The sequence below is a fragment of the Tursiops truncatus genome, chromosome 1 (assembly GCF_011762595.2).
Source record: "Tursiops truncatus isolate mTurTru1 chromosome 1, mTurTru1.mat.Y, whole genome shotgun sequence".
NCBI lineage: Eukaryota > Metazoa > Chordata > Mammalia > Artiodactyla > Delphinidae > Tursiops > Tursiops truncatus.
In genome coordinates, this window is record NC_047034.1 from 87,818,546 (window position 1) to 87,840,701 (window position 22,156).

Here is a 22,156-nt window from a genome sequence, read left to right on the forward strand (position 1 = left end):
GACTGTGTCACCAGAGACCAGCAGAGCTCAGTCCCCATGGCAGATGCTTCTAGCCATTCTGACCTTGCCAGTCCTCAGGGCTCCAGGTTGAGGTCCAGACTCAGCATGCAGCTCAGGGTCAGGTGGATTCCTAGTTCGGTTTGCCCACAGGGAGGCGATGGTGGCCACACACACACAAAAGTGCGGGCCCTCAATAGTTATATTTTTCACAATATAAAGAAGTTGTCATTCTGAGTTTTACACATCTTGAGCTTGGAAAAGAAACATGACCAGATTCCACTGAGAAAATGATTTTCTTAAACTAACATTAAACAGTCATAATATTTAAAATATGTAGAACAGATATTATTACATTAGCATTCATCCATTCATTCTTTTTTTTTTTAAGGCTGGAAAATACAAGGACAGATTTTAAAATATGGAAGAGATTTTAAGTGTTCAAACACTGAGAGGGACTAAGAGGGAGAGGGGTTGAAGGCAGGAGAAAGAGGCAGTGCCTGGTAGGACAAGGAACTGCAGACATAGGGACTCCCAGAGCACAGGTGGCCCCTTCAGGAGGAAGAGGACAATTCTGCAGGAGGATGAGGAGGGCTGGCCGAGCAGGCTGTCAGACTCAGCCCCCAGGCCCAGGGGTCACACCCGTAGGTGCAGTGGGTGTGAGAAAGGCAGTAGCAAGCAGTGGGGACTTGGGAAACTGGAGAGTGGGCTGAAGGGCGTGATGCAGCCAATGGCTGCATAGCCAGCGCCTATGTGGCCACATCTTCTGGATTTACATGTGCTCTCTCTTGACTGTAGCGTGTTGATAAGTTCTAATCTTTTAGAGAACACTGTGCAGGACATCAAAACATGTTGTATCCAATATTCAGTTGAGAATTTGGTCTCTAGTCTGACTCTGCACTGCATTCCATCCTTCCAGCTATACTGCTGACATTATGAACTCTCAAAGTAAATTTAAAATTCTGTATAAAATAGCCACAGAATACAAAACAACACACTAAATAAATACCAACAGTAGTATTAAAATGTGTCCTACCATATACTAATTTTTTTAAAGGTTTTCAAAATATTGTCTGGGTAAACTTTGGTAATCCACGATGTAAAGAATATTTTTTAATCTGAATAAAAAATAAAAATCATTATTTATTAGCTTCTGTGATAGTGGAATATAGAAAATAAATTTTCTACATGTCTATAGTATTAAGAATAAATAAATACAAACCAAGGCTTCAAGAATTTAGAAAACAATTAAATTTAAAATAAATAACATGTGGAATTCTATTTCTACATGTTTCAGTCCTGTTAGGTTTTGTGTTTCTAGGAACATATTTATTTTATTCAGATTATCCAATTTGTTGACATATGGTTGTTTGTAGTATTCTGCTGTGATATTTTTACTTCTGTAGAATCAGTAGTCCTGTCCCATCTTTCATTTCTGATTTTAGTAATTTGCATCTTCTCCCTTTTTTCTTAGTCAGTCTAGCTAAAGGTGTGTCAATTTTGTTAAACATTTCAAAGAAATTTCCTGAACCTTTTCATTGATATTCTCTACTGTTTTTCTATTCCCTTTTTTATTTATCCCTGCCATAATCTTTATTATTTCCTTTCTTCTGCTAGATTTGTGTTTAATTCTTTCCCTAGTTCCTTAATTTATTAAGTTAGGATGTTTATTTGAGATCCTCTTATTTTTAATGTGGGCATTTCTAGCTGTAAATTTCCCCCTTAGCAGTGCTTTTGCTGTGTTCCATTAGCGTTGGCATTCTGTGTTTTCATTTTCACTCATCTCTAAGTATTTTCTAATTTCCCCTGTGATTTCTTATTTGACTCATTATTTAAAATGTTTTGTTTAATTTGCACAAATTTGTGGATTTTTCCAGTTTCCTTCTGTTATTGTTTTCTAACTTCATCCCATTGTGGTTGAAGTAGATAGTTGATATGATATCTATTTTTTAAATTCCTGATGCTTTATTTGTGTCCCCACATATCTTGGAGATTGTGCCATGTGCGCTTGAGAATAATGTGTACACTATTGTTGTTGGGTTGAATGTTCTAATATGTCTGCTGAATCTAGTTCATTTATTATGTTGTTCAGGTCCTCTATTTCCTTACTTTTCCTTCTGTCCTGTCCATTATTGGAAGCATGGTGGCATGGTGTTTAAGTCTCCAACTATTATTGTAGAACTAGTTCTCTCTTCAATTCTGTCAGTTTTTGATCAGTTATTAGGTGTGTAAATGTTTATAATTTTTATATCTTCTTGCTTTATTGAACACTCTGTAATAGATAATGTTCTTATTTCTGTCTTATAACATTTTTTGATTTCAAGTCTATTTTGTCTGATATTAGTATAGCCCTGCTCTCTTTTGGTTACTGTTTGCTTGGAATATCTTTTTCCATCCTTTCACTTTCAACCTATCTAGGCCTTTGATCTAAAGTCTGACTCTTGTAGATATCATGTAGTTCAATCATGGTTTTTTAAGGCATTCTGCTTATCTCTGCCTTTGATTAGAGAGTTTAATTCATTTACATTTAAATAAATTATTGATGAGAGACTTACTTCTATCATTTTGCTATTTGTTCTCTATTTGCCTTATAGTTTTTTCTCCCTCATTTCCTGCATGACTGTCTTTTATGTGTAGTTGATGTTTTGTCATGAAACTTTTCATTTTCCTTCTCATTTTTATTTGTGTTTATTCTATAGCTATTTTTCCTTGTAGTTACCATTGGGGATTATATTCAACATCCTATAATTACAACACTCTAATTTGAATATCTACCCGCTTAATTCGAATAGCATTCAAATACTTTGCTCTTATACAGCTCTGTCCCCTCTCTTTGATTATTGATGTCACAAAATTACATCTTTATACATGTGTGTCAAAAAACATAGACTAATAATTATTTTCTAATGGACTAATCTCTTAAATTATATATAAAACAAAAAGAGAGTTATAAAACAAAGTTATAATAGTACTAGCTTTTATCATTACACGTGTATTTACCTTTTCCAGGAGTCTTTTTTTCTTCACATGGCTTCACATAACTCTCTAGTCTCTCTTCATTGCAACCTGAAGGACTCCTTTTAGCATTTCTTGTAGGGGAGGTCTAGTGATAAAAAACTCTCTCAGCTTTCACTTATCTGGGAATGTCTTAATTTCTACTTAATAGTTGAAGGACAGTTTTGTCAGATATAGGATTCTTGGCTGACAGGTTTTTCTTTCCTTTATCACTCTGAATATGTCAACCCACTGCTTCTGGCTTCCAAGGTTTCTAAGAGAAATCTGATAACAATCTTTTTGGAGAGTTCTTGTATGTGATGAGCTACTTCCTTCTTGTTGCTTTTAAGATCTCTCTTTGTCTTTGTCTTTCAATAGTCTGATTATAATGTGTCTTGGTGTGCATCTCTTTGAATTTATCCTACTTGGAATTCCCTGACTCTTTCTTCTTCCTTCTTGAACCTTCCTTTGAATCCTTCCAGTGAATTTTTCATTTCAGTTATTGTAATTTTCAGTTCTAAAATGTATTTTTGGTTCCTTTTTTATGTTTTCTATATCTTTTTCGATATTTCCATTTTGTACACTTGTTTTTGTTTTACATCTTTATTGGAGTTCAATTGCTTTGCAATGTTGTGTTAGTTTCTGCTTTATAACAAAGTGAATCAGCTATACATATACATATATCCCCATATCCCCTCTCTCTTGCGTCTCCCTCCCACACTCCTTATCCCACCCCTCTAGGTGGTCACAAAGCACCGAGCTGATCTCCTTGTGCTATGCAGCTGCTTCCCACTAGCTATCTATTTTACATTTGGTAGTGTATATATGTCCATGCCACTCTCTCACTTCATCCCAGCTTACCCTTTCCCCTCCATGTCCTCAAGTCCATTCTCTACGTCTGCGTCTTTATTCCTGTCCTGCCCCTAGGTTCTTCAGAACCATTTTTTTTTTAGATTTCACATATATGTGTTGGTATATGGTATTTGTTTTCCTCTTTCTGACTTACTTCACTGTGTATGACAGACTCTAGGTCCATCCACCTCACTACAAATAACTCAATTTCATTTCTTTTTATGGCTGAGTAATATTCCATTGTATATATGTGCCACATCTTCTTTATCCATTCATCTGTCGACGGACACTTAGGTTGCTTCCATGTCCTGGCTATTGTAAATAGTGCTGCAATGAACATTGTGGTACATGTCTCTTTTTGAATTATGGTTTTCTCAGGGTGTATGCCCAGTAGTAGGATTGCTGGGTCATATGGTAGTTCCACTCATTGTTTTCCTAACTCTGTCCACGTCTTTTAGCTCTTCGAGCATCTTTAAGACTGTTGACTTAAAGTCTAGTAAGTCCACCATCTGGTCTTTCTCAGAAATAGTTTCCACTGATTTACCACCCCCCTCCCCTTGGAATGGGCCATACTTTCCTGTTTCTTGTATGCCTTGTGATTTTTTTAAAAAATGAATATTTGAATCTTATAATGTGGTAACTCAGAAGATCAGATTCTCACCCTTCTCCAGAAGTTGCTGTAGTGCATGTGTGTGTGTGTGTGTGTGTGTGTGTGTGTTTCAATTGTTATATGGTGTCTTTGTGTCAGGGATCAGTCTGAGATGTACATGTAAGGTCTGTGTGGTGCCTTTCTAAATTCCCCCATATATATGGTTGCTTTTGAATGTCCTAGACCTCAAATGTCTGGTTTCCAAAAGGAGAAAAAGTGAAACATTGAGAAGAGAAAAACCATGGCACTGGCCCTTTAAATCTCCTGGCAGCAGCAGGGCCAGTTGGAGAGTCCAGGTAGCCAGGAGGGAAAACGACAAGACACAGCAGGTGTTGGCCAGCCTTTACCTGGCAATCAGACATATCTGGGGCTGGGACCAGGCCAGCTGCTGCAGCTGAGAGCAGTAAGGGGCCCAGCTGGCCATGAGGCCTCCATACCAGGCTGGTACTTTCCTGGCAGGGCAGTGGAGAGCAACCTCAGGGTTAGGTATAGCAGGTGAGAGGTCTAGTTGAGCTCTTCAAAGCAGAGGTAATCACAGCATTTGCCCCAACTCCCCTCCTAAGTTGGGGACCCATTTACTGGGCAAGGGTACTACCCTTCAGTGACCCTGACAGCAGAAGAGAACATCCAACTGGGGCAAGTGCAAGGGAACTTACTGAAGAGAAGTGGGCAGCTGAGGCCTTAAAGGACGCCTGGAACTCTCCAGGGCTCCGGGGTCAGTTCTGCCCTGGGCTGGAAGGAGCAGCTGGCTTTCTGCAGGCAGAGATTCTCCTTTAGGCCCTGAGTGTGGGGAAGGAGAAGAGCCTGACTCAAGGTCTGGAATCCATCAGAGCACAGGCACTGAACGCACAGACTGCCCAGGGAGGCCCGTGACAGCTGTGCTCTGTGGGGTTAATATGACAAAGAAGACAGCATCTGTGAACTAAATCTCAGCTTTTCTTCCAACTTCTTTGCAACAAAAAGGGGAAACTGAGGCACACTGAGGTTAAGCAACTTTCTCATGCTCACATAGCTAGGAAAGGCTGGAACGCAGCCTGGCCCTGGCTCTCCCGAAGGTCTATGCTCTTTCTGCTGCACTCCCCTCACTGCCACCCAACCACCCCTGTCCCTCAGGAGGCCCCATCATTCACTCTGTCTCTACAATATTCTTCTGTTTCAGAAGGAGGCCCACAGCTTCCCTAAGGTGCAAACTCAGGAGGCACCCCAGAAGAACAAAGGAGCTCAGAAGGTTCCTGTGTAACTTGCAGGAGATGCTGAATGACTCAGCAAAACTGGATAAAGCTTGATGAGGGAGGTGCCGGGCCAGGCTCTAATTATTCCTCTTAGCGGAGAGAGTATTTAAAATTCCTTAGCCTGGTTTTGGGACCCTCTCGAATTTCCTAACTTGCTCCTGTAACTTTGTCACCTGGTCTCTGAGACAGGATGGCCCTCAGGTGTGTAACATGAGCAGGGGATTCAAGGATTAATAATTCCCTCAGAACCTGGAGAGATTAATGTGACCTCATCTTCTAACACTAAAACCTTCACGCTACTTCCTCCCACACTGACCTTGATGGAGTGAACGATCCTCCCGTCTTCGTGTCTTTGGCTGTCCTCCACCCACCTTCCAAGAAGCACCTTCTGGCTTGGAAGATAGGACCTAAACATCCACTGGGCTCCCATCTACAGAGACTGACTCGGAGGACATGTCCCCCTGGCCTTCTCTGCTCCCTTGTCCCTGAGGGTCATCGTTGACAGGACGGATGCTTCCACTGGCCTTAGCTGCAGCTGGAGCACAGAATCCTCCTGGACCGCCCTTCAAGGGGCTGCCAGGGTGGCTCCACCCACTCCTGCCCACCTGGCCTGCCAGGTGCTCTGAGACCTGGGAAATGCAGAGCCTCTAGCTGGAAACATCTGGGGAAGAAGTGAAATCTGTTTCTACCTCTCAGCCCCGGGGATCTGAAAAACCAAGCTCTCGAAGCTCTTAGAAGCCAAATGAGTGGGCGGAAACAAGAGCTGGGTTGGTGCTGGGGAGAAGGTTCTCTAAAATCTAAAAGGATTTAGGTGAAGGAGCTGTATTCCAGAGAAATGCCCTGGTGAACTGAACTGATCCAGGCAGCCTTTGATCTATAAATACGTTGTTATCCTCTTGCTTTTACCTTTCTTAGAAGTCCCAACTCTGTTAGTCACTCATTCAACAAACATTTCGTTACCTCTATGTGCTGGGCTCCATGTACGACTCTGAGAAGGCAAAGAAACAATCCCTACCCTCAGGAAGCCTATAGTTTAGAACTGAGCTGTGCCACGTGAGATCCACCAGCCACATGTGGCCATGGAGAACCTGAAGTGTGGCCAGTGCAGCTGAGAAACTCAAATCTTCATTTTATTTCATTTTAATTAGCTTAAGTTTTTAAACTGATACTCAATTCAGTCACTGAAATCTTTTAGGTATATTTGGGATGATTTGGGTATGTAAATCAATTTTTTCAACTGTAAATGTTTTGAAATCTAGATACAGGTTAAAGTATTTCTAGTGAAAACTTAGGATCTGAATTGAGACGTGCTCTAAGTATAAAGTATACATCAGATTTCAAAGACTTAGTAGGGACAGAAAATCTTGTAAAATATCTCATTGATCATTTTAAGTTGATTTACGTGTTGAAATTATAATTTTTGGATATATTGGGTTAAATAAAACATACTATTAAAGTTACTTTTTAATGCGGCTATTAGAACAATTAAACAGGTGGCTAGCATTATACTAGTCTTCCTCGACTTTGGAGAGATTATGTCCATAAACTCACTGTAAGTTGAAAATGCATTTAATACACCTAGCCTACCTTAAATATTCTCAGAGCAATTACATTAGCCTACAGTTGGGCAAAATCATCTAACACAAAACCCATTTTATAACTGTGTTGACTACCTCATGTAATGTACTGAATACTGTACTGAAAGTGAAACACAGAATGGTTGTCTGGCACCGAACGGTGGTAGTGCATCGGTTGGTTACCCCCGGAGACCGCGTGTCTGGCTGAGAGCCGCTGACTGGCCACCCAGCCCAGTTATCAGGAGAGAGTGTCATACGGCGTATCACTAGCTCGAGAAGAGAGCAAAATTCAATATTCAAAGCAGGTTTCCACTGGATGAGAAGGGGTTTCGCACCATCGTAAAGTCAAACCATCGTTAAGTTAGGGACCGTCTGTATTTCCACTGGATGGCGCTGGTGGAGAGTATGAGGAAATCCACAAAGAACGGCCACCCGGCGTGGCAGCGTCCGGAGGACAGTGAACGTGGGAGAAAATGGTCAGGAAAGTCTGAGGGAGCCAAGTATGAGCGGCACCTTGGAAGGTGCACTCAGATGTGGGTGTCACCATTCTGCGCAGAGGGAGGACACAGAAACAGAATGCAATGGGCACCTTCCAGGAACTGCAGGGGTGTGGGAGGAGGCACGTCTCTTCAGCTCTCTTCAGCTCACCACCACCCCCTGGCGGCCACAGCCCATGGTCAAGGAGACAGCTGAGGACAGCAAAGGCAACGGCAGGTGCTGGGCTGGGGGAGGGGGAGCTGCCCCTCTTCCCTCCACACTTAGGCCTCCCTGGATTTGAGGGTATGTTTGTGCTGCTTTCTTTGGGCTGCAGAATCGAGAGCCTACTGGGTCCTGAAGTCCATCCATCCATTTCAACATGGCACTTAACGATGTGAGCTAGACCCTATATCTAAAGGTAGTGCAGGGATCCCGGCTTGAGTTAAAGAAAATCCAAAACCTTGCCTTAGCATGGCGATGTCCTTTCTTACTGTTGATGACGGGGGCGGGGGGGGGGGGGGGTGATGGTGAATTCGACTTCTCAGATATGGCATTTGAAATGAGCACTGAAAAGTCATCTGGGATGAGCCTTCGAGGGACTGCCGGCAAGCTGAGCTAAAGCGCTCTCAGAGGCTGCCTGGGGAGGGCATCCCTCAGAACCGCAGCAGCCTCACAGGAGAGGCTGAAACAAAGCCAAGTGGGAAGGCCGAGGTGTTGTGGAGACTCCCAGAAATGACGGAGATGGGGAGGGAGCAGGCCTCCTAAAATGCAGGTACTTGGAGTCGCAGCAACCCCATTTTAATTCTGGGCTATTGGGTCCTGGGAAAATATGGACCACATTCTTTATGGAGCATAAAAAGAGGAGACGGGGAGAAGTACCCATTTTATTGATGCTAAGATGCCCTTATTTTTTCCGCATTCTAACGTCTCTAAAATCAGGATGTCCTTGTACACACTGCTATATTTAAAAAGGATAACCAACAAGGACCTACTGTATAGCATAGGGAACTCTGCTCAATGTTATGTGGCAGCCTGGATGGGAGGGGAGTCTGGGAGAGAACGGATACATGTATATGTATGTCTGAGCCACTTTGCTGTGCACCTGAAACTATCACAACATTGTTAATTGGCTATACTCCAGTATAAAATAAAAAGTTTGAAAAAATAAGAAGATAGGGGCTTCCCTGGTGGCGCAGTGGTTGAGAGTCCGCCTGCCGATGCGGGGGACACGGATTCGTGTCCCGGTCTGGGAAGATCCCACATGCCGTGGAGCAGCTGCGCCCGTGAGCCACGGCCGCTGAGCCTTCACGTCCGGAGCCTGTGCTCCACATTGGGAGAGGCCACAGCAGTGAGAGGCCCGCGTACCGCAAAAAAAAAAAAAAAAAAAAGAAGATAAAATCAGGATGCCTTACAGTCAACAGCGCTTTGTTGTTTACATGGTAGGGTTTCTAAAACTTCTTATTTGTCCATAAAATAAAAATGCACCTCACAATGGATGAAATAGAGTCTGTGTGCTTTTTTCCTCCACTCTGACATTTTTTGGGCTACAGTCCGTTTCTCAGAGCAGACTTGTATATACCATTAATATTTTGTTATGCAAAGTGTGTGCAGGGCCTAAAAGAATACTCCAGCGCACCCATGGAACGACACTGGTTCCTTTAGTGGACCAAATGGCCAAGGGCCACTGTGATGTGGGGAACACCCACCCAAGCTAGTGACAGTGGGCTGTGTCACAGGATTTTAGGATATGGGCCATCAGTGAGGCATCTCTATCTCATTCCTCGCCCACACTAGGTGGCTAGTTGGTTAATTGGTGCCTTCAGGCTGAATGAAGGAGATTTTCTTCACCTAGAAAATAAGGATTATTATACCCATCCTATCTCATAAGGTGGCTATGCAAATCAAGTGACAGTGATCTGCAAACTCTAAAGTGTTATACCCAATATAAGCAAAGAAAGTTGTCATTTAAGAGGATTCAACTAAGAACAAGAAGATGGAAATTGTATCAGAGAGACACAGGCAATCCCTTGTCCTCTAATCCAGGCACACGCCCTGGTTGTGTTGCTTAACTTTTATTAAAAAAATAAATAAAAATCAGCCTTTCCTCAAGCTCTGCTGACTTCAAAGCAATAATTCTCAACCTTGTCTGCACAAGAATCACCTGAAGAACTTTTAAAACAGTACTGGGCCCCGTCACAGACCAATGAAGTACGAATCCCCGAATGTGGTAGCATCTGTAGTTTTAAAAGCTCCCTGGGTGATTCTCTCGTGGACCAGGGTTGAATAGTTGCTTCACAGAATATGCTGTCTTCTTATCAGAAACACAGAATATCCACACTCCAGGATTTGGTCAGAAGACCTCAGTCTGAACTCTCTACCACTTGGTAATTATCAAATGCTCCACCGCAAGAAATAATATTCTTTATATTATTTCTGCAGTTCATTCATTCCTTTAGATACTTTAGGTTGTAACACTGGATTAAAACAGACTTTCAGAAAGTGAGTCTTTAGACCACCTTTTTTTTTTAATTGAGGTAAAATACACATAACATAAAATTCACCGTCTTAACCTTGACCACACTTCTGGGGCCACTCATAAAGCGTCTTTAACGGAACAGAGCTTTGGCATTTTGACTTCTGCCTGCTGTTATGCGAGAGCCTGGGTAAAGTCCCCTTTATGGGACTGGAGACCCTCTGACAGCACCATGAAACAGGTGCTCCTGCTGTGACCTGCAGCTATGGGTTACTGTGACACTGGCCCTCGTGGCAGGGAGCCCCGTGATGCCCTACACGGTGTGATCGCGAGAGGCCATGTACAGCCCGGCCAGGAGGGGAAGACAGTCCTCAGCTCGGTGGATCCTAAACCAGTTCTTTAGAAGGATGTTGCAAGAAATAGCCTCCTGAAACCTGTCATTGAATTTCCCCTTGTGAATAATGTGGATAGTATTCACTGTAACAGGATCCTGCAGGAAACATTCTTCTAAGGGATCATTACCAGAACAGGGGCAATTTCCCCAAGCCACTTGTTCATTTTCAAAATTGTACAGGTACAGAATTGCATAACAAATTGTACTTCACTCCTTGCCTTTACTTCTAGGAAATTTACCACTAAATTTTGTCATTTGGAAAGAACACAAGGTCTCACAATGTTCATTCTGTATTAATCTGGCCTCTGACTCAGCACTATTTCTCTTCCTTTTATGGTACTTTTTTCCCAATTACCTTGCTTTTTAAAACTTTGTATGTCTTTTTATGTCTCTTGAAATGCCTCTTGCAAAAAGGGAGAGACCAGAGTGGGCAAGGGAGAGACATGGGCACCTGAGAAGTACAACTGTTATAAAAGAAAGCAACACTGAACAACATACATCGCCAGACACAGAACTGTTTTGCTATATGGGCCAAGAATTTTAAATGGTGGGCACTGTCGCTGCCCTCCAGCCAGAGGCCACCAGGAACACAGCTGCGGTGGCCAGGCGGGTTTATTGATCTTTGCAGCCAGGGAGAACACTCAGGGACCAACAGAGTGTCTCAGGACGAGTGTTAGAAAGACTCTATCAGGGCATTTGGGTTCTGGTTGGCTAATCTGGGAGAAGTCCAAGGAAGCAGGGCCTACATCTAGATTTAATGCTGTCAGAAATTTGCAGGGGATGGGGAATGGGGGCAGCGATTCTGTGATTGGGTATTTTGTGAGTAACACAGTGACCTTGTTTTTGTCTGTGATTAGGTAAAATGATGGAGTGATCTTGTTTTGTTTCATTTTATCATGATCTCAGAGTAACTGTGAGGTTTTTACTCTGTGGGCTTATTGGTCGAAGAAGAGAACAGGGTCCTGCTGTCAGCATCAGAGCAGCTTGCAATAACTTTGAGGTCTTGCTCTGAATGTCAGATCAGTTCCGGACACCAGGGACTGCTTTCTTTCTTTCTCAGCGCCACCCCCAGCCCCAATCTTTGGGCCAAGGACAGACAAAGTCAGACCACAGGACGTTAATTCAGGAAATCCAGATTTCCTCCAGAGATTTTGCTAAGAGCAGAAGAGTGTGCATTGAGTGTAGTCTGCAGTTAAGCTGAAGTTAATCTTTTCCTCTCCTTCTGTTGCAGGATGAATGGTTGAACTATCTGATGTGACAATGGCTGTACAGTCATATTTAAGACTCAGGACGTGGGGACTTCCCTGGGGTACAGCGGTAAGGAATCTGCCTTGCAATGCAGGGGACACAGGTTCGATCCCTGGTCAGGGAACTAAGATCCCACATGCCGCGGGGCAACTAAGCCCGTGTGCCACAACTACTGAGCTTGCACGCCTCAACTAGAGCCTGTGTGCCGCAAACTACAGAGCCTACGCGCTCTGGAACCCACACGCCACAACTAGAGAGAAGCCCGCGTGCCACCACAAAGAGCCTGTGGGCCTCAACTAAGACCCGACGCAGCCAAAAATAAATATAATAAATAATTAATAATTATAAAATAAATAAATAACACATCTAAATCTTTTTTAAAAAGACTCAGGACATGATACATTAGCCAACTGTCAAATAGGCAATTATCAGAAACAAAATGACTTTCAATCCTTATAATACATCTCCAAACCAAAAGGTAAAGTAGTACTTTCCTTTTCAGGAAAACAAAGTAATTAAATTATCCTCTTAAATAGAATCGATGCTATTAGTTGTTTAATTGACATAAGTTGATAAATTGATATCAGAATGTTAATCTTTTTTTTTTTTTTTTTTTTGGCTGGGCGGCATGCAGGATCTTAGTTCCCTGACCAGGTATCAAACCCACACCCCCTGCAGTAGAAGCGTGCGGTCTTAACCACTGGACCACCAGGGAAGTCCCAATAGCAGAGTGTTCATCTTGATCTGAAGTCTTGAGCAGAAGCTGTCCACTTCTGAAGTCAGCAACTTCTGGAAGATTCCTAAGAATCTCAGTTTAAGATTTCCAGTGGAGTGGACATCCAGTAGTCAGAAGGAAGTGTTTATCTTTTGAGGTGGGAAATATTAACCTAAGGATCAATACTTTGGAGTTTTGTTGGTCTGTTTTTAACTGTACCTTAATAGGTCATTTTTTTTTTTTTTTTTTTTTTTTTTTTTTTTTTTTTGCGGTATGCGGGCCTCTCACTGTTGTGGCCTCTCCCGTTGCGGAGCCCAGGCTCCGGACGCGCAGGCTCAGCGGCCACGGCTCACGGGGCCCAGCTGCTCCGCGGCATGTGGGATCTTCCCGGACCGGGGCATGAACCCGTGTCCCCTGCATTGGCAGGCGGACTCTCAACCACTGCGCCACCAGGGAAGCCCAATAGGTCATTTTTATCTAAGTTCAAGGGCAGTTTATCTCAGGTATCTTTTCCAGAACACTGTTGCAAATGAGAAGTGAGTGGTTTGGAAATGTAGCTTGTAACCATTGATGATAAAGCTGGAGGTACTGTATGTGTTCCTTGGGTACTTGATCATATTTCATTGCAGTAGGATAGAATTTAGATTGAGGGTGAAATTTTTAAAGGCATGGACCAGAAATTTATTAATTCATAAGGAGATAAACTGCGAGTCCCAGAGGGGGTTGATCTTATACACCTTAAAGCCAATGGCAATATTTTAGGCCATGGAAGTTTAAGGGAGCTTATTAATTTCAGTATTTAGAATTCCATTAGTTCTACTTTTCTTAAGGACTGTGGATGATAAAAACAGTAAGATTTGGGCTTCCCTGGTGGCGCAGTGGTTGAGAGTCTGCCTGCCGATGCAGGGGACACGGGTTCGTACCCCGGTCCGGGAAGATCCCACATGCCGCGGAGCGGCTGGGCCCGTGAACCATGGCCGCTGAGCCTGTGCGTCCGGAGCCTGTGCTCCACAACGGGAGAGGCCACAACAGTGAGAGGCCCACGTACAGCAAAAAAAAAAAAAAAAAAAACTAAAACAAAAACAAAAAAAAACAGTAAGATTTGGAGTTAAAAGGCAAACATTATAGATTTCCTTAATAATGGTACCAGTAAAATGAGTGTCTGTCATTATTAGAGAGATAAGTGGAAATTCCCCAGGCCAGAAAACAAAATCAAGCAAAAAAACATTTTTTTTTTTTTTTTTTTTTTTTTACAATTAGAGCCACAGCTCTCTGGCAAGGGAAAGCTTTAACCTACTCTGAGAAGAAACCAGAAAATAACCAGAACATAGTATTTATAATCCATTGCAAGAGACATTTGTATAAAGTCCATTTGGAGGATTGGAATTTGGTCCTTGTCCGTAACCTACCTTTACAATTTACCAGGATCACATCGTTGGCAGTAGGATGTGTTTTAAAAACATCTTTCTCAATATCTTTAAAGTTACCCCACCACTGTTTGTTTAGTATTGTCAGTGTATCTGCTCCTATAAGTAATATCATGAAGCATTTTTGCTAAACTCCAATTTAAATTATTTGATGTTATGAGTCAGCCATTCTGAGAGCACCAAAAGTTATCCTTATGCAACTTTCCCCACTTCTGAATTTTTCCAGTTTCCATTTTTCCAAATTAGGGATTTGTCTCTGACAGTTAAGAATAGCCTCTTTGAATTCCTCCAAGGCCTCTCTTTTCTTTACAATTACAGGAGCAATTGTCTTGGTTACCACTGCTTATGTAGCAGAATGGTCAGCTAAAAGCATTACCAGGTGGTGGTGGGTCTTGGTGCTTTGAATGAAGTTCTACTTTTATTATAGCTATTTCTTTAGGTAACAGCAAATCAGCTAAAAGGTTTTTCATAACTTGTCCAATTTTTATATGTTTTGTCAAAATTAGAAAACTCTTCACATCTAAAGAATTCCAAATTTGCAGACTACCCCAAAAGCATATCTACTATTAGTATACATGCTTGTTCTTTTACTTTTTAACCAGCTGGCAGGCCAAGGTGAGGGCAAGTATTTTAGCCTTTGGAGCTGATTTAATTTCTGGACTGGTCTATATTTTAAGGGTGAATTTAGATCTGTGATAGCATTTTAAACTACAAACGAAATTAGGTAAGGACTAACCAAGAGAATTTCCAACAAAATGATTTAAGAGTATGAGAAAAGCACTGAAAGTTATGAGAATCATTTGGTTAAAAAAATAAAAGGGGGCTTCCCTGGTGGCGCAGTGGTTGAGAGTCTGCCTGCCGATGCAGGGGACACGGGTTCGTGCCCCGGTCTGGGAAGATCCCACATGCTGCAGAGCAGCTGGGCCCGTGAGCCATGGCCACTGAGCTTGTGTGTCCAGAGCCTGTGCGTCCAGAGCCTGTGCTCCGCAACGGGAGAGGCCACAACAGTGAGAGGCCCGCGTACCACAGAACAAAAAAAAAAAACAAAAAAAAAAAAACAAAAAAACAAAAAAAAATAAAAGGAACCTCTGCTAATCTGGGCATAAAATAATTTAGTCATTTTACATGAAAGATCGAATTCTAATTTTACTCCTTTGGTACATTATTTTTGTAACAGATTGTAGTAAAGGATCTATTAATATTCCTTTATTTGTATGTATTTAGGCATATGTAGATATATAAATATAAAATAGATAATTTAAAGCTTTTAAATATAGCTTTAAAATATAATTAACTTTTCCATATATTAACTAAAACAATATGTGTCATATTAAATTTATCATTTGAATAAATTGTAATAATTTTTCTAAATAAACAGAAAATCACCTCTTATTCTGTGTATATACCTATATCTCTCTGCAATTACTATATCTAAGACAATTAACTAACTACACTAATTATTATCTTTAATTACAGTAACCAATATTTTTTCTTGTTTTTAGACACAAGAGAAACTCAGAGGAAAGTTTAGAAGCCATCCAGCTGTCTTTTATGAGCATTTATTTCACAGCATGTAAACATTTTGAGGTGGCCAAAACAAATATACATGCATTAGCATCCATATTCTGTTACTTTACTGGCATTTTAAGAAATAAGGACAAATTTAAATTATGTTTAGTAACCCGTGTTTTTGTATCTTTCCCCTCCTCTTAGAAACCACCTTAGTTCTGTCTGCCTGGATGCAGGAGCTCGTCCGACTCCAGCTGGGTGATGCTTGGTCTTTGACCAAGTCCCAGAGGTGCAGGTCACACTGAATGTTTTTATGGATGGTCACACTATAGTTCTCATGTTGGCTTTTCCATCTGAAACTGTGCCCCCCTCCAAACCAAACACCAGCCCCATTCATTCTTTCCCACTATAATGCTCATTCCTGTGTATCTTTCTAACTGGCACAGTTTCACCAGACAATTTGAAACTCCACTGGCCACTTTTGGGGAACTTTACGACGGACAAATTGTTCATTTGACAGGCACCTTAAAATAAAACAAACAGGACTTCCCTGGTGGCACAGCGGTTGAGAATCTGCCAATGCAGGGGACACAGGTTCGAGCCCTGGTCTGGGAAGATCCCACATGCCGCGGAGCAACTAGGCCCGTCAGCCACAACTACTGAGCCTGCCCGTCTGGAGCCTGTGCTCCGCAACAAGAGAGGCCGTGATAGTGAGAGGCCCGCGCACTGCGATGAAGAGGGGCCCCCGCTTGCCGCCACTAGAGAAAGCCCTCGCACAGAAACAAAGACCCAACACAGCCAAAAATAAATTAATTAATTAATTAAATAAATAAATAAATAAAATAAAACAAACAAAATCCCCAACTGTCCAAGTCAGCTTTCTTTAATTAGTGTTAGGAAACTAGCTTCTAAAAGTAATTCAGACTCAAAAAATTTCCTCCCTGAAATATTCTTCAGCTAGCGCAATTACAGAACGTGAGAAACTGTCTCCCTAATCATCTCCTTTAGACATTAATCAGAATTAGCTCGTGATGTTATTCTAATTCCCTTCCCACTTTTTTGTTGATGGTTTAACATCAAAATGTAAACCAAAATTGGAAAATCACTCCATTGCACGAACTTCAGCTTTTGGTTAAGCATCTTAAAGAGATTTTGAAGACCAAAAACAAAAGAACTGTCATGAGAAATTGTTTGTCCTCTTTGTCTAAAGAGATCACTTTGTTTAACGTGGGAGGCGTGCCCTCCTTCATACTTTGGGGGTCAGTAGGTGCTTATGCTTTAATCTTATGGCAACTTTTTGTGTCCCAGACAAGGTGAGAGCCTCAGAGCTGGGCTGGGATGTCCCTCTTTAGTGCTTACTTAAGCCCCAACCCAAACCTTGAGAAAAGTGACGGTGAACGGTGACACCTGTCAAACATGAGTTTTTGGAGTCAGACCACACCTTGAAGTGGAAAAGGGAGAGGATTTCCCCGAAGGGGATATTTGTTCCCCATTTGCTCCACTAATGGTCAGAGGACTGGAAGAGAAGGATGGGGGAGGGATGGAGTGGGGAGTGAGGCAATTTGACCTGGAATCCCAGGTGTGGGGAGCCATGCTGATAGAGGCTGAATTTGCATCTCCTGTTTAAAGTCTTCTGAGAGTTACATGGGACTCTCAGTAAGGTTTGTGCCTGTGGCTGCTACGTGTAAACCCTCCTAGAGACACACTAGCTTCTTTGGCTTAGCTGCCTGAGGTTGAGATATTAGTTTCCTCATCTGTTCAATGGGGATAATAACAGTACCTACCTCATTGGGTCGCTGTGAGGATGAAATGAAGCAGTTGGAGCTGCCTGGCACACAGTGTTAGCTGTGAAGATGATGATGATAGCAATGATGGTAATTCCTTCCATTATTCTCACACCTGGAGGAAGTTCTTGTTAACTGCTTTCCACCTGCTTTCAGTTCAAGGCTCTGAAGTGGAAACACTGGGGTATGAAGGATGTCACCACAGGAGACAGCTGTGCCCGGCTTGAGGCCGTCACACTGGAGTCAGAGCAGGGGAACAGGGGACACGCATAGAGCAGTGCTCTGGGCAGCTAGCAGAAAGGAAGTATATATGAGCTGGCACCTGGGTCAAAGAGGCTCCTGCCATTCACAAATCAGCGTAAAAATGAAACGTTATCTCAACGTAGATTGGGAACATACAGGTTACAATATCACAAGTAGTTCTGCACAGCAAAAGAAACAATCGATAAAATGAAAATGCAACCCACAGAATGGGAGAAAACATTTCTAAGCCATATATCTGATAAGAGGGTAACATCCAAGATAGGGAACTCATACAACCCAGTAGCAAAACCCCCAAAAACCTGATTAAAAAATGGTTAAAGGACCCAAATAGACATTTTTTCCAAAGACGATATACAAATGACTAACAGGTGCATGAGAAGGTGCTCAACATCACTAATTATCAGGGAAATGCAAATTAACATCACAATGAAATATCACCTCACACCTGTTAAAATGGCTATCAAAAAGATAAGATATAGCAAATGCTGGTGAGGATATAGAGAAAAGGGAACGCTTGTGCACTATTGGTGGGAATGTAAATTGGTGCAGCTTCTATGGAGAACAATATGGAGGCGCCTCAAAAAGTTAAGAATAGAACTAGCATATGATCCATCAATCCCATTTGTGGGTATTTATCTGAAGGAAATGAGATCACTACCTCAAAGAGATACCTGTGGGGCTTCCCTGGTGGCACAGTGGTTGAGAGTCCGCCTGCCGATGCAGGGGACACGGGTTCGTGCCCCGGTCCAGGAGGATCCCACATGCCGCGGAGCGGCTGGGCCCGTGAGCCATGGCCGCTGAGCCTGCGCGTCCGGATCCTGTGCTCCGCAATGGGAGAGGCCACAACAGTGAGAGGTCCGCGTACCGCAAAAAGAAAAAAAAAAGAGATACCTGTGCTCCCGTGTTGATTGCAGCATTATTCACAACAATCAAGAGGTGGAAACAACCTAAGTGTCGACAGATGAATAGATAAAGAAAATATGGTGTGTGTGTATATATAGATACACACACACACACACACACACACACACACACACGGGAATGATATTCAGCCTTGAAAAAAATAAGGAAAAGGAAATCCTGCCATTTGTGACAACATGGACGGACCTTGACCATTATGCTAATTGAAATAAGTCAGACAAAGAAAGACAAATACTGTATGATCTCACTTATATGTGGAATCTAAAAACACCAAACTCAGAGAAGCAGAATAGATTGGTGGTTGCCAGGAACTTGGAGGTGGAGGAAGTGAGGAGGTGTTAGTTGAAGGGTACAAACTTATAGCTGTGCGAGGAACAAATTCCCGGGACCTAACGTACAGCATGGGGACCATAGTAAACAATATTGCATCGTGCACTCAAAAGTTGCTCGAAAGTCTACTCGAAGTGAGTAGATCTTAGATGTTCTCACCACACACTGTGCGGAAATGGTAACTATGTGAGGGGGTGGATTTGTTAACTAACCTTGCTTTGGTAATCATTTCACAACATATACATACATCAAATCATCACATTGTATGCCTTAAACTTATGCAATGGTATGTGTCAATTATATCTACTTCCATAAAGCTGGGGAAGAAAATCCCAAGTAAGCCTCCTGAGCACCTTAGTTCTTTTCACAGAATCAGCACAGTAACTCTAAATGCATCCTTTCATCTCTTTGTCATATAATCCCAAGTTAAGGAAACCTGGCAAGACAGACGAGCAGTTTGTCAATCAAGGCCCGCATCAGAATCACCGGTGGACAGAGTCTGTGAATGCACATCCCTCAACTCTCCCCCAGACCTCCTGAATTCGAATCTGGGGAGGGTGGTGGTACAGGGCACTTGCATATATTTATTCCAGACCCACAAATGCTGCTGATGGGCAGCGAGGGTTGAGAGGCCCAGACTGGAGAGAACATCCCCAGGCTGGGCAGGGCAATGCTCAAAGCCCTCCAGGCTCCAGAACCAGAGAATGAGCAGTTCCGGGGCTGAGGCGGGAGGGGAAATGGTGAGAAGTGGGTAGAGGGAGAGGAGGGATGGCGCGGAGAGGTGGGGAGCAGAAGAGCCCCCAAAGTGAAGTGGAGACCCAGCCACACCGGTGGCTACTCTCTTTCTAGCTTATCCTTGATTTATTTCCAAGTTAGTTTCTTCTCTAACAGATGACCCCTTGTAATAGGGAAGAAACTTTGCTATTACAAGTTAATCACTAAAGGGATTAGTGATTACAAGTCACCTGTAAGCTTAAATTATACATAATGGCCCATTTCTGGGAGCCCTGCCTCCCAGGTAATGAGCATTAAACTAAAATACCTTTGTTTAGCTCACAGGAAACACCCTGACCAGGCCCACCTGTGAATGACTGCAGGGAGGAAGAAACTAACACATGCCCTCCAGCTGACCAGAACCAGGACTTTACTCCCAAACCTTTCAGTATAAAAGAAGGCTGAATTCTAACTCAGGCAAGATGGTTCTTCCAGACCATCTTCTGGGTCTTCCAGCTTTCCGAATAAAGTCGCTATTCCTTGCCCAGCAGCTCGTCTCTCGATTCATTGGCCTGTCGTGTGGTAAGCAGTACAAGCTTGGACTCAATAACACCCTCACAGGCTGCCCAGAAGGAAGGGCAGGTTCAGACACCATCACACCCCTTTCTCACATCCTCACTGAACGTGCAGAACACGCTTGGACAGCCCAGAAGGATTTCCAATTGGATGCAAATCCACCAGCCTTCAACCCTGGAGATCTAATTCCCTGCAACACCCTTGTCGTCAGGAAAAACTAGAGTCTGCAAACTTGTAAACCAGACCTTTTATTGAAATATAGGAAAACTGTATTCTGTGAAAATGGGAAATCAAGGGTCGGTGAAGATAAGTGCCCCAAACGTAACTCTCCTGAGGTTACAAATATCTACAGATAGCCAAGGTAGGAAAAGCTCCAAGTAAGCAGGTCACAAGAAGGGAAAGAAACTGGTCAGACGTTCTGTGAAAACAGGCAGTGGGGAGACTGGGAATCCAGAGGCTTGCAGACAGCTTCTCACTGTGGCCTGGGTTCCAGTCCTGACTTGGCCCTTTACCAGCTGGGGAATCTTGGGCAATTACTTAATCTCTCTGCATACTTGAATTTCCTCTGGCAAACCTCACAGGGTTTGTTCATTCACCGAGTTTGTACCAGGTATCAACTATGTGGCAGGAACTCTTGTGAAATTCAACAGTGAACAAAATAGACAAAGTTCGGATTTCACAAAAGCCATTAATGGGGGGTGGCTTGGGAAACTGAATCTCCTAACATGTGAAAAGCACTTTGATCAGTGCCTTGCACGTGGCGAATGTTCCGTGAGTGTGTGTCATCCTCAGGCCGGGCCTGGCTCGCTGCCTGTGGGGTCTGCAGCCACTCTCCTAAGACTGGGGCCTGAGTGCTCATCTGAGGCCCCTCAAAGCTCTGTTATTCTCTGAGGTTTGATCCCACGTTTGGCTGCGGGCCTTTTACCTAATTCCTCAGAACAACCCTGCCTCTGCCTCACCCAGCCCAGATGGAGGGCCCAGCTCCTCAAACCAGCAGAAGCTGGAAATGGCCTTTCTCCTACTTTTGTCTGAGGGTGCAGGTCCCTAGCACCACGTGGCAACGCCTCTCCCCTGCACCCTGAAATACCCCTCTCCCTGACCTCTGCTCCTGGATGTCTTGGGGAACAATAACTTCTTGGCAGCCAAAGATGTTTGGAAAAAAGCTGTCTTCCTCTGTAAAGGAGGGGTCTGTTTGCATTGACTAATAATCCCAGCCAATATTTCTGAGTGCCAATCACATCTACTACATATATTCTCTCAATGAATTCTCGAAAATTACATATTTCTCCCCCCATTTTATGGATGAGGAAACTAAAGCTCAGAGAAATTAAGTAACTTGCCCAAGGACACACAGCTAGTAAGTCACTGAAATGTTTTTGATTAAGTCCAGCCAACCCCAAGGCCCAGTGCTACCCAGGACACCACACTGCCTGAAAAGCCTGCAGAGTGAAACCACAGGACCGGAAGATCCGACAGCGATCCAAGACTGTTTCCAAACACTGTGGGAGCTGATACTAGACAAACTTGGCAGTAAGCAAAGGACCCTCACACACAAAGCACAGTGGATATTTCTTAGAACGCTTTGTGTCCCTTGTATCCCTTATCGGCAAGAAATGCAACTTCACAAGGCCAGAATATTTCAGTGTAAGTAGATCTTATAAACACTTGAAGTGGTGTCAACAAGGTAACTGATACACCCGAGAGAGACCATAAGCCAGAAAGAATGTGCTGGAAAGATTCAAAGCAGTGGATTGGGGCGCAGAAACCTCACTGGGCTGCAGAAGACCCGTTGTATCAAACCTTTGGGCTTTTGCACATCATGATAAGATTAGTGAAGTAAACTTCTAAGTACAAAGAAAGTGTCAGAGAAAGGCTGGGACCATATGGAGGGAGATGTAAACAAAGAAGAATAGAGAGCATTGCTCATCACCCAGTTCTACAAGGATTGACGCACTGCAGTTGCGGACTGATAGCGTACTCTGTGCTCCAGACAGAGGAAATGACTATAATAACAGGATGCCCT